Source organism: Marmota flaviventris, chromosome 8 (genome assembly GCF_047511675.1).
Source record: "Marmota flaviventris isolate mMarFla1 chromosome 8, mMarFla1.hap1, whole genome shotgun sequence".
NCBI lineage: Eukaryota > Metazoa > Chordata > Mammalia > Rodentia > Sciuridae > Marmota > Marmota flaviventris.
In genome coordinates, this window is record NC_092505.1 from 72,572,962 (window position 1) to 72,585,717 (window position 12,756).

At 36.8% G+C, this 12,756-nt stretch overlaps 1 pseudogene; it reads left to right on the top strand.

Moving 5' to 3' along the window:
- The first annotated feature begins 1,060 nt into the window (after positions 1-1,060).
- Positions 1,061-12,378, top strand: LOC114098971 (CDK5 regulatory subunit-associated protein 3-like; annotated as a pseudogene).
- Positions 12,379-12,756: the final 378 nt, after the last annotated feature.

Genomic DNA, 12,756 nt, shown 5'->3' on the forward strand with positions numbered 1-12,756 from the left:
TGTCAGGGTGAGAACATTGAGAAAAATATTTCAGAGGCGAAATAATTTTGAGTATGGCTGCAGATATGAGAACCCGGTGCAGAGTAGAGTTAAGGGTCTCTAGCTTAGGACGGTAAGAACATGACAGGTCTCACATGCTGTTATAGTATGATCCTGGAGTGCCCATGTGATTAGGGGCAAGAGAATGGCAAAAGTAGTGGTGTAGCTAAGGAGGTTATCAGGTTTATAAGTGGTATAGCAAAGCAAGTGGTATAACCTGCTTATATGACTTTAAAAGTAAAATTTCTTATTGGGAAAATGTAGGAGTGGTGGCTTAGGGTGGCATAGAAAATCAGAAAGGTGGTATTTCTAACACTGAACTCTTAAGATGGATGAGACAGAAGAATTAGTAACCTCCACATAATAGTACTACAGGAAAGCAATGCTGTCAAAGGGGACCCAGGTTTCATTTATGGCAAGAAATGAAGAAAAGTGTTTTATGAAGCATGTGAGAGTGTATTAAATGCATTTATTGTAGAAAATGTTTCCAGGGGGCTAGGAGGAGAGAAAATGAAAAAATTAAGTGTGATCTTTTCCCCTTAATTATGCAAATTATTTCTCATTTCTAGTGAAAAAAGGAAAAGAAAAATGGAGGGGAAAAAGGAGAAGAAAGGAAAGGAAGAAAGAAGGAGGGAGGAGGGAAGTGGGAGAGAGAGGGAAAAGAGAAGGAAGGAGGAAGAAAAAAGTTTAAACTTTCAATTTGAAAAAAAAAAGTAATGTCTCTTCCAATATAGGTCAATATAAGCCTGCTGCTGGGAATACATTTAATGACTCGTTCCTAACAAGTAATATATGCATAAATGATGGTGCATGGATTCTGAGACTGTGCCATATAAGACATTGTGGACTTTTTGCCTTTTGGATCATTCAGTCCAGTAAAACCCTATAGAGATGTTCCTGTGATGAAGATCTGAGGCTCTCACCAGCAGCCATGTTGGTGAGCTGTGTTAGAAGTAGAACCTCTAGTCTCAACCTAGTCTGCAGATGACTTATTTGAAAACAGTATTTTGAGTTGAAAACGATGAGAGACACCAAGGTACAACCTCCCAGCTATGCTGCCTTCAAATTCTCAGCCCTCAAAACTTATATCAGAGCTGGCATGGTGGCACACACGTATAATCACAGTGGCTCGGGATGCTGAGGCAGGAGGATCTCGAATTCCAGCCAGCCTCAGCAATTTAGTGAGGCCCTAAGCAACTCAGTGAGACCCTGTCTCTAAATAAAATATAAAAAAGGGAATGGGGGTGTGGCTCAGTGGTAAAGGGCCCTTAAGTTCATTCTCTGATACAAAACAACAACAAAAATGTATCAGATAGGTATATTTTAGGATTATTTTGTTACATAGCATAGAGAAGTAACACACCCAGGAAGGATAAATGTTATTTCTTTCTGATTCCAAAAGTAAATATATCCTTGGAAAGGAAAAGAGTTCACAAGCCATTTAATTTATGTATCCAACAAAATTATCATGAAGATATTTTTATTTTTACTTCCCCAGTGCTATCTATATCCTGAGTATATATTTGGGTTGATGACTTTTAAAGCTGTCCCCTCCACCCCAACCTGTCATTCAAATCTGTATTGCTGGCACACTGTTCAGAGCTCCATGGCTATGTTTATCTTTTCATCAGGTCAGACCCCAGCTTATAAACTTATAGCAGTTCACTGACACTTCCTGCACTGAGTTCAAACACTTTTTTTTCTGATTTAAAGATTCTCAGTGTTGACAATCCACATGACTCATTTTGGTCTGGTTAGCCTTATTTTCTATTATTTAAAATACTAAAGTTATAAAACAACTAACCCAAGCTGCCAGATTCACCTGTCAGGGCTTTTGTCAATTATGTTCACCCAGCTTTTCTGTTCCAACTCATTCAACCACAGCCACCACTAACACCCATGGCTTGGCTAATCTTCTAGTCCAACTTTAGTTCTTGCTTACTTAGAAAACTTTTTTGAAAACATTTATCCACAAAACTCTCTTAAGTTCAAATCTGCATTTCACCCAACAGTTGTGTTATCAAAACAATAATAATAGCACATACTTAGATACTACTTCAACCTCTAGTGGATTGTACTATAAAACTTGATATTTAATTATATTTGTCAGTGCAGCATTCTTGTCTGACAGGTATATATTGCATTGTTTTGATTGCAAATTGTTTTACATATGTCTTTCCTTTAATTATATTATAAATTATTTCATTAAAAGAAAGAAAAAACATCCTTCTGTGTATTTTTTATATCATCTCTGTATGTAGAGACTGATTTAGAATTACTATATGTTAGGCATTTCAAGGCATTTTTCTTCCCTCTTTTTTGAAAGTCTGTGCACAGAACCAAAATATATTTTCCAAGTTCCTTTCATTTTGGTAGGGCTCTGTGACTATGTTCTGGCCAATGGAAATGATATATACCACTTCCAGATACAGTTCATAAAACCTCACACACAAGTCTTGATTCTTTAATTTCTGCTACAATCTTGAAGGTCAGTTGTTAAAGATGATCACCTAGAGGAGACCCACCCTGCTATGTCACTTAAGCATCTGCTAACACAACAACATCTGTATTGGATTTTTTTTTGGGGGGGGGTAAGAAGTACAACTTTATTTTGTTAAGCCCCTGATCTTTGTTAAAGTGGCTTACTTCAGTTATTTTGTTCAGAGACATGACAAGAAAATAAGCCTATATTAAAAGAGCTTGAAGTCTAGGTACATTTTTTAAAATGTTATATATCTTAAGTTTTTATGTTTATAAACTATAATTTACCATTATATAAACCAGTATAATTTTCAAAATGAAAAATATCATAATCAATAACCTCTTCAGATTGGTTTTACTTTAAAAACTCTGTGGTTCCACATATCAATCATAACTACACACATATTCCAAAAATATGGAACATATTCCCAAAATATGGTAAGTGTATTAAAAGTTATTAAAGGACATACTTTTTTAATTTGGTAAATATGGCTCAATTTCATCATAAACAAACCAAAAGTTTTTCCATTTCCATTAAGTTCTATATAAATGCTTATGCGTGTATAAAGAGTATATTGTGAAAATAAAGGTGGCGGGGGAGACGAAGCAGGCAGTATAGTGATCATTTTTCTATTTTGTTAACTCTTTGCATTAAGTGAAAAGCAGAAAATGACTTGACTTCTACTAATACTAAGTATTGTCACTGCCAAGCAGTGTTTTCAAGTGAAATCTCAGAGTATATTCTACATGCTTTCATTTTTTGAAAGCTTAGAATCCATTTGAAATGGAACCTTTTATTCTTGTCAGCTTAATGGTGAAGAGGGCAGGGTCCAGGAATTAAATGTGTCCTTGACAAGCAGGAAGAGAGCAGCACGGGTGTTTGAGATGCAGCACATATCCACCTGCGCCAGAACACAGCTGTCATGGGCCTTTCGCTGGGAAGAAAAGACCAAGATTGTGATCATAACCTTGAATTATCATCACCTGTGCTAGTGCTGGGCCATCTTCCTTTCAGACTACTTATGAATTTTACGTTGAAAAAAATTATACTTATCAAGAGGCAGGAAAGCATAATTTTACTTTCTTCTCAGAGAAGGTTCACATTCTTTTTAGCATGATTTTCAAACATGAAGTGCATTCATCTTTGTATCATGATTATATTTCAATTTCACAGATTGAATTAAAATGGTATTATTTAATAACCTATATGAATTTGTCAGATTTTGTGTAAATTTTAGACTGGAAGACCAATGTAGACAGTATTTTGTTTTTCATTGCAAAATTGCTTTTAATTGCTGTTTTTTTTTTCTTTTTATTTAATTCTCCTTTAGTTTTTATATAGTCTTGTGCCTCTTTTTCACAATCTAACTTCCTTAAATGTGTTTCACAAATCCCACAGTTGTAGAAGTACTGCATATGTGTGTGTGAGTACCTTTCATATCATTTCATAAAGATTTAAAGAGTATTCACTACTTGCCCATCAATGTGCTAGGTGATTGGGTCCCCAGAGGTGAGCAATACTAACTCTCCCTATCTGCATAAATTTTATCATCTATAGGAGAAATGGTTAGTAAAATAATAATAACAACAACAACAACACAAATAAAATCAAATAAGTCACGGTGCAGAATGCTATGATTGCATTTATTTCAAGGAAGCAGTTATTTTGGCCGAACAAGGAAGATCAGAGAAAAACTTCCGTGATGATAAACACAAGTTAACATTTCTGAAGAAGCAGGAAGAGCATCTGGGAAAACTACAGCAACAAGTGCAAAGGTCCTGTGGCAAGGCCCAGAATGGTATACTAAATTGCAGAAAACAAGCCAGTGGGACTAGAAGAGAGAACAGAGGGAATTTCAATTTAAATTCAATAGAGATACCAGCTGAGAACAAGTCAGTCAGAAGACAATAGACCATGATAAGAAACTTAGTCTTTATCTTAAGAGCAATGGTGAGCCACAAAACAGATTGAAGACAGAGGGTGGTATGGACAAGATTCCCTTAGAAAGAAAAAATATGTAGAACCATTTTCCCATCCACATGGCTATTCATTTCTTTCTAAAGCAGACTATAATCACCCATAGATATAAATAAAAATCTTTGCTTGACTCTGGCCTCCATTATCTTCCAAGTATCTCATAAATGAAAACCTTAACTGGGTTTCAGGCCCCAGCTGGTATCTGAATCAGGGGGAGCCATCCTAAGCTCATGGGGAGCAGCACATCTCGGCGAACAGGAGAGTGGCGTTTCCTTAAGAGAGCTGTGGATCATTTACTGAAAGTTAATGCTCAGCTGCCCTCCTGCTTGTGAGCAGTTGCATTAGCAGGGTCTCTGCTGAGCTTTCTTCAGATGTTTCAACCCTGCTGAGCTGATGGAAATGAAGTCCTTAATTTCAACTAGGGTCATTAACCCCCTGCTTTGTGTTTTTACAAATCATTAACATGTCTTTTGTGGTTCACTCTAAAGGCAGGCCTCATGCTCAGGGAGCTGAGACTTCAGGGCCACGCGGACCTTGTACCGAGAAAGAGCGAATTCATGACCTGGAAGGTGATGGTCATCATTATACAAAATACATGTATGAAGATTTGAATTTGGTGTCAACATACCTTATATACAAATAGAGGTATGATAAATTGTGGTATATTTGTGTATTAAGAATTGTAATGCAAAAAAAAAGAGAATGTACATGTATAATGGCATAATTTGGCATGAACATACTTTATATACAGAGTGATGAAAACTTGTGCTGTAAATGGGTAATAATGAGTGTAATGCATTCCACTATTGTCATGTATGTAAAAAATTTAAAAAAAAATTGTTTAAGGCAATGAGTTAATAAATTTATAACTAAATAGCTTTACATATATGTATATATAAACTGTGGTTCATAAATTAAAGCTTTTATTAAAAAAAAAAAAACAGAGCGAATCCATGACCAATTGCAAAGACAAAACTGTGATGGTCATTTAGGGCAAAAGAAAATAGAATCTCTGGCTAAAGAACACAGATGGCACTGGGATTTGTAAACTCTTGTATTGTGGAGAAGTGAGGACATCAGTTTGGTTACTATTTGGAGTGGCTGAGGAACATCACCATATCCTGTTGCTATTGAATAAATTTAACTCCACCAAGAAGGAAAAAAAATGTTAAAAAAAAAAAAAACGTAGCCCATCCCTAGCTTTGTGTGCTACTTGATTTCAAAATTCATGTTTAGTGTGAACTTGTCAGTATCAATTCGATTCATCAAGAGTTCAGTGGCCAGACATTGTACTAACCAACTCACTCCTGCCCAAATCATCTTTGTAATGATGTGTCCCCACTCTTCTCTAATCAAAGTGATCACATAACTGGCATCACTGCAACTTGATAGTTCACCATTTGCCCAGTTCATTCCCTCTGCGCACACTTAGCCTTCATCTCATTCCCGTGGTACCAACTTTCAAGTGCCTGGTTAAGTCCAAGTCCTACCACCACCATCCACAAAGACTCCCCCAAGGGTGGCTGCCCAAAGACAGCAGCTCCCACTTTGAACTCTGTAAATAGTAGTTAGTAGTTACAGATGTACTTTGTCGCAACACTTTTACTTTAAGGCCTGTTCATTATTAGAAAGTCTTAACATCACTGTAAGTTTTGTTATGGATATATCTGACTTACACTCATGAATCATGAATCAGGGTAGCCTCCCTTCTACAAAATGGGTTGAGAGCTCCCACCCAGCAGTGGCAAAGCGGAAGCTTTTGTAAGCTGAAAATAAGGACCTGGAACAATATTAACAAAACTGACTACTTAACATCAGTTACTTCAGGTTGGTTACTTCCTTAAAGGAGTAAAGCAGACAGAATTTTTAAGCTGAGTCAGCTAAACTTGAATCACTCATTTGGAGAAAAAACTGGTTTGTTTTGAGTTCTATCTGCTTCCTGAAAATTGCCATTTGATTAGTGTATTGAAATGATTTAGATATGAGATGTCCCCTCAAAAATCTCATGTGGCCACACAGGAATGTTCAGAGGTGAAATGTTTAGATTATGGGAGCCGAAACCGATCAGTGGATTAATACATTTCATGCATTTTGGGGTGGTAACTGTAAGCAGGTGGTGTGTGGCCAGAGGAAGTATGTCACTCGGGACATGCTCTTAGGGATTATATTTTGTCCCTGCTTCTCTTCCTCTTACTCCTTCTCCTCCTCTTCCTTTTCTTCTTCTTTTTCTTGTACCTTCTCTCTCTCTCTCTCTCTCTCTCTCTCTCTCTCTCCCCCCCCCCCCCGCCACCTCCCTCTCTCCCTCTTTCCTGTCTGCCATAAACCCTACAGTTTCTCTCTGCCATGCCCTTCCACCATGATATTCTGCCTCACCTTGGACCCAGAGCAAGGAAGTCGGCCAACTATGTATGGACTGAGATGAGCTCAAAATAAATTTGTCCTTCTCTAAATGGTTCTTGTAAGGTCTCTTGGTCACAGCGATGACAAGCACACATATGCATTTAGTATGAGTGAGTTCATTTTAGTTTGCTCTGTTCTATTAGTGCCTAGTGCAGGAGCTTAGTCCAAAGCAATGACCTCACAAAATTTTTGTTTAATGGTCTCAACCCCTAATTTAATGTAATCTCCTCAGTGTCAAAGATCTAGTAGAAGATTACATCTTATGTGATTTAATGAACATATTTTAAGCTGTCTGGGTCAGAAAGAACCTTTTTAGTCTCATTGGTTTCAGAAAGAGTGAAAATTTCAGATAAAGGACTTTGAATGTTAATTCTTATCTTCTTTTCCATGAGTTATGTATCTTACCAATAAATTTAATTTCTTCAAATTGATATTGCCAGTTATTTAAATCTGCCTATATTCTGGTATTTCTGAAATTTGAGTATGCATCAGGTTGGTAAAAATTTTATACTTATGTTTTATTATTTTAATAATCATAGAGGAAGAATATGGAAAAATAAGTTTTGATTGATAGACGAATCTGACATATTTTTTCTGATAATTGGGCCTCACTAGGTGAGTATGAATTGTGTACTACAAAAACATCATCTAACATGGATAAGCATAATTACATTTGGACAAAAGGATAAAGAAGGAAGAAAAATGAGAAAAAATGAAATTTAACATGATACATTTATAGTTATTAACACCTTGAGCTATTTTTAGCTTGACATTGCACATGATTTCTCTCATAAAAAATCCTCTATTATCTCATTCTTTCCTATGAGGGACTTATTATCATATTATTTAATATCAATATTTAAAAAATGTAACAAGCAATGAAACAAGCTTCATTCGCTCCTCAGGCATCAAGTAAAATTCAGGACATAATGCTTTCCTTCCACTACGAAAAAGCTCTTATGTACACTTTTATTTCATGAAATACACTTGATGGATGATCTACCTCATTTTTGAAATATATTTATTTTTCTACAATGTGCTAAAAATATTGTTAAAGCTCAAAAGCATGACAAATCACATCTATTTCTTATTTGGAAAAAGGCTCTTGCATTATCGCATTTTTACACAATTGTCATCATTCAGAACTACTTTTCCTGCTGCTGAGCACCGCTTGTTTTCATCCATGTGCTGTTTGCAGGCAGAGCTGACACTTTACTTGTTCGCTGATTTCCCATATGCAATAGCTTTGTGCATTATGCCTTTTTTGACTGTTTAATAATCCAGTGTATATTTTATTTGTGACCATACTAAGGGAAGGTCTTCATATGGTATCACAGAACAGAAAATTCCACTGAGAGCCATATAACATAATACTTTGTAAACTGTCTTCACCCATGGAGTTTAAGTCACTTGATATAATAACATCTGCTATCCTGAAACAGAAAGATGTTACAATGTGTACCTTCTTTTTCTTTTTTGATATGAAAAACGTGTGATATACATAAAATAGACATTCAAATTACATAATCCCTATGGTGTAGATTTGAAGGCACTTTAATTAGTTTCTTGCAAAATAGAGTTAAGGCTGAGGACTAATTATAACTAAAGTCAAAGATTATGCCACAGGACAGTAGCACATTTGATTGTTCTCAGTACCTTCAAATGTTCTTTCATGCATTAGAAGAGAGAATATTTGGTAGCCTGCTAATTGCTCCTTTTGCAAAGCTGACACTGAATATGAGCATTTATTCTGCAGGGAAGGCTGTTGTTTTTAAAATAAGTATACTGTGAAGACAAAACTGATCTGCATTATACTCTAATAGATTAGGGTAGAATGCTACTATGAACTTGAACTTTGTGGGGGGGGGGGGTGATACTATTTTCATTTTTATTATACTTATTTATGCACACTAGCTGTACAAATTAATGAGATTCACTGTGATATTTCCATACATGCATGCACTGTGCATGGATCATGTCCATCCCTTCTTATTCTGCCATCAACCCCTTGTTCCTCAGGTCCTCTTTCCAGTCCCTCCTCTTCTTCCAGCTCATCTTTTTTTGTTGTTTTTGTCTTTGATTTGGGTCTTTTTGAAAAATGATATTACTTGGTCTCAGATTGCTTTTCTGTAGAAAGACTTAGCCTGCAATATTCCACTCTCTTCTTAGATCCTCTCTTTTGTTTGTATGGTAGATTATCTTGAGATTCAGTAATACATACCAACTTTTTATATATTCACCAAAGTTATCTATCAATGTTGACCAAATTTCTTGAGTGTTTATATTTGACTATTTTTTGCTGAAGCCTAGGATGTTTGAAGAACATACAAAGATCAAGGATATTTCAAACAATGCTTGCTGTTTGGGCCATTGAGATTAAGTTTCCCAAAAGTCTATCCAGAAGGCAGACCACCCTATTGCTACTACCTCTACCCATCTGGAACTTTGACCCAAAAGCCTACTATTAAATTTTTCCTGGTATATTTATTTACAAGAAGGAAATTTATATCAAACAGATTTAGAATCAATAGTCTCACAAATGCATATCCAATATGCCATGCACTATTATAAAATCATATTTGATGCTCTGACATGAAAGGAGATTTGACAAGATAACCTCAAATCTCTAGGTGCCAAAATACCTTCATCAACAAAACATTTAGAAATGTTGAAAACAATATACTAAAATCCCTCCCAGCTTCAATTCTTTCCATTGAACAGGCCACAAATTCTTCTGAGTCTTAAAAAAAGTAATGGCTATTGGACCTGGTTTCATGGAATCCATTGAATCCAAAAATGGAGACTGTAATGATTCTTGCTCATTAGAGTTCACTTGTCAAGAAAGATTTACTTGCTTTCCAACAACAGTTTTCTTATTGTATTTATCTGTTTTTATTTCAAAGTTCATTATAATATTTGTAACCAAGAATAAAAGCAATTTTATTCTTTTTAATAGTCAAAATTGTCACTATGACCAGAATATTCAACTGAAGAATATATCATAGACTGAATGAGTCATAATGATACTTCTTTGAGCTCAAATAACTACTGTCTATACTCATTCAGAATGAACCAAAGGCTCTCAAACAGATTAATTTTAAGGGAATAAAATACCTTGTTAAATATTTTATTCATTTTAATGGGTACAAATTGAAATTATAGACATTTCCGAGAACTTCTGAATTTTTTCAGTCATATGAATTTAATTTTAGGATTCATATTGTGGTGGTGGTGTTAAAATTCATCCTTTTCCTGTTTTTTTAAAGCCATTCCTATATATGTATTCCTTTTCTCTGCAACAAATGAACGGCTGCCTTGAGGGAAAATATAATATCTTCTACTATCAAATCCTTCACAATACTCCACCTTATAACATTTATTAAATATTTTATAACTTAATTTTGGACCATACTATGTTAAAAATTAAAACCTCAGAACTTAATTAACAGAGATAATTAGCATATCACTTTATCTTCTTGGAAAGTTCATTTCATGTCAGCTGAATGATTTCTAAAATTAACATAAAGGAGAATTTATTTCTCTGAAACTTCTTATTTATTCTCCATATTTCTTAGCAGTATCAAAGTTGCAAGAAAATATTTATTGTGTTTGTTCATCAATTTGGTCATTATTTAAAAGGTTACTACCATTTAAAAAAAAATCACTCTAGCTGGATATGGTGGCACTTGTTTGTAATCCCAGTTACTTGGGAGACTTAGGCAGGAGGATTGCAAATTCAAGGACAGTCTCAGCAGCTTAGCAAGACCCTGTCTCAAAATAAAATAAAAAAATATGCAGAAAGTAGCTCAGAGGAAATATGCCCCTGGGTTTAGTCCCCAGTAACATACATACATGTGCAAACTGAGGTGAGCCTCATCTTTAAAAACAATGCTGTTAGAAATTCTGTTATGCATTCTCCTTCATTTACCCCAGTGTATGTACAATTAGCCAAATGTCCATTCTCTTTCTTTTTTTCCAACTCTCCAGGAAAATCTCTCTTTAATGGTAACTCACAGAATAAAAGTATACCTTACCATAGTTTTAAGTGGAAAAACATAGCCATTGATATAGAGGGTTAGCTAGACCCTTTTGATGTGTTGACTTCCCAGTGAAGCTATGTACACCAGCACACCTTTAAGTGGTAGCAAGTTTTATCCTGTCTTCCTTTCTCATTACCACTAATGGACACCTTCCATATTTGACCTGACTTAGATACTTACAGAGCACTGACAGAAAGCTTATTATATGGTGCTACTCTCTTGGCTTTGATGTTCTCTAAACCATGCATGTGATTGCTTTTAGGGGAAAAATTCAAACTCCCGGCACTTTAGACTCAGTAAATTCTCTCAGAGACTCCAGTTTGTGTCTTGAATCATGAAGTGTGTAAAGGATATATAACAACTAAAAATTATTTCTAGATGCTGAAAATGTAGGCCATGTTTATAGCTCATATTTGCCAGTACAGTTAGAGAATTTATGCTCTTAGGATTTCAGGGAAAGTGGGCCTTTCTCTACTTTAGTTATTTTGTCTGTCTGTCTCTTCCAATCCCTTTCAATACAGGCAGATAAGTTCTGTTGATAATAGTAAAAGTAGGGGCTCAGTCCCTGGGGGAAGCCATGGACCTATACCAGGCCTGTGTAGGGTTTTTATGTGAAAGCCCCACAAAGCATGTGTTGCCTGTGCTGCAATACTTGCAGAAACAGGGAAACTCAATGGTGTATGAATGGAGGAGAGGAACGGAGCTTTCTGTAGTAGAGTGGCCATACCTGGAGGAGCCTCCTGAGCAGCTGGAAGAAGATGTGATTGACTAGAGCAATTTGGGGTGAAGGCAGTTTCCAGAGCAGTCATCTCTACTGAGGCTTCTGGAATCAACTGGGACATCTTCCTGGAATTGGAGGCAAAGCACCCTGGGGTTGAGGGGAAAGACTGGGCAGATGGTGCTGCTGCTTTGCAGATCACAGTGCTTGAAGCAGGAACCCAGGCTCCAAAAGGTGTTACTAGGGGCCCAGATGCTCTGACACTTTTTGAATACCCTGAGACCCAGAATCAGTTCACAGAGCTTGAGACCTTCTTGTACCAGAGAGCAGTGGAGATGTGTGAGAAGGCTGACATCCTATCCATGAGCCAGTTCCAGTTCGCTCCCACCATCTTACAAGACCAGACCAAAGAAAAGATGGTTACCATGGTGTCCACACTGCAGGATCTCATTGGTCACCTCACTAGTCTTTAGATCCAACACCTGTTTATGATTCTGGCCACACAATTCCCCTAGCAAAAACTGAAACAGTCCCAACTACTGACTTTGAAGAAAGAGCTGATGGTGCAGAAGTAGCAGGAGGCACTTCAGGAGCAGGCAGTTCTGGAGCCCAAACTAGACCTGCTGCTGGAGAAGACCAAGGAGCTACAGAAGCTGAATGAAGCTGACATCTCCAAGAGGTTCAGCAGGAGCCCTGTGAACTTGATGGGAACCTCCCTCTGATGTTCTCCCTGTGTGTTCTTACCTGTCCATCTTCACAGCCTCAGGTGGAGGTGGGACCACCATGGCTGATATTGTGGGGCCCTTCCCTTCAAGAATCCAGGCAGGCTGGAGGACAGAGAGCCACAGGATGGAACCTTGCCCTGGGTGGGGATGTGGCACTCACTCTGCAAGAAACTGTCTTGCCTGGCCCTGTGGCCTATCAGCCTGAAACCACAGCTTCTACTGTTGCTAGTTAATTGAGTTGGACTTAATAAAAGAGCAAAAGCCAAAAAAAAAAAAAAAAAATGGTCCAGAGACCTATGTGTACTCCAAAGAAGAGATCAGGGGAGTTGAGATCAGGCTACCTTTTCTAATTCCAAACATATTTCTCTCCACAAA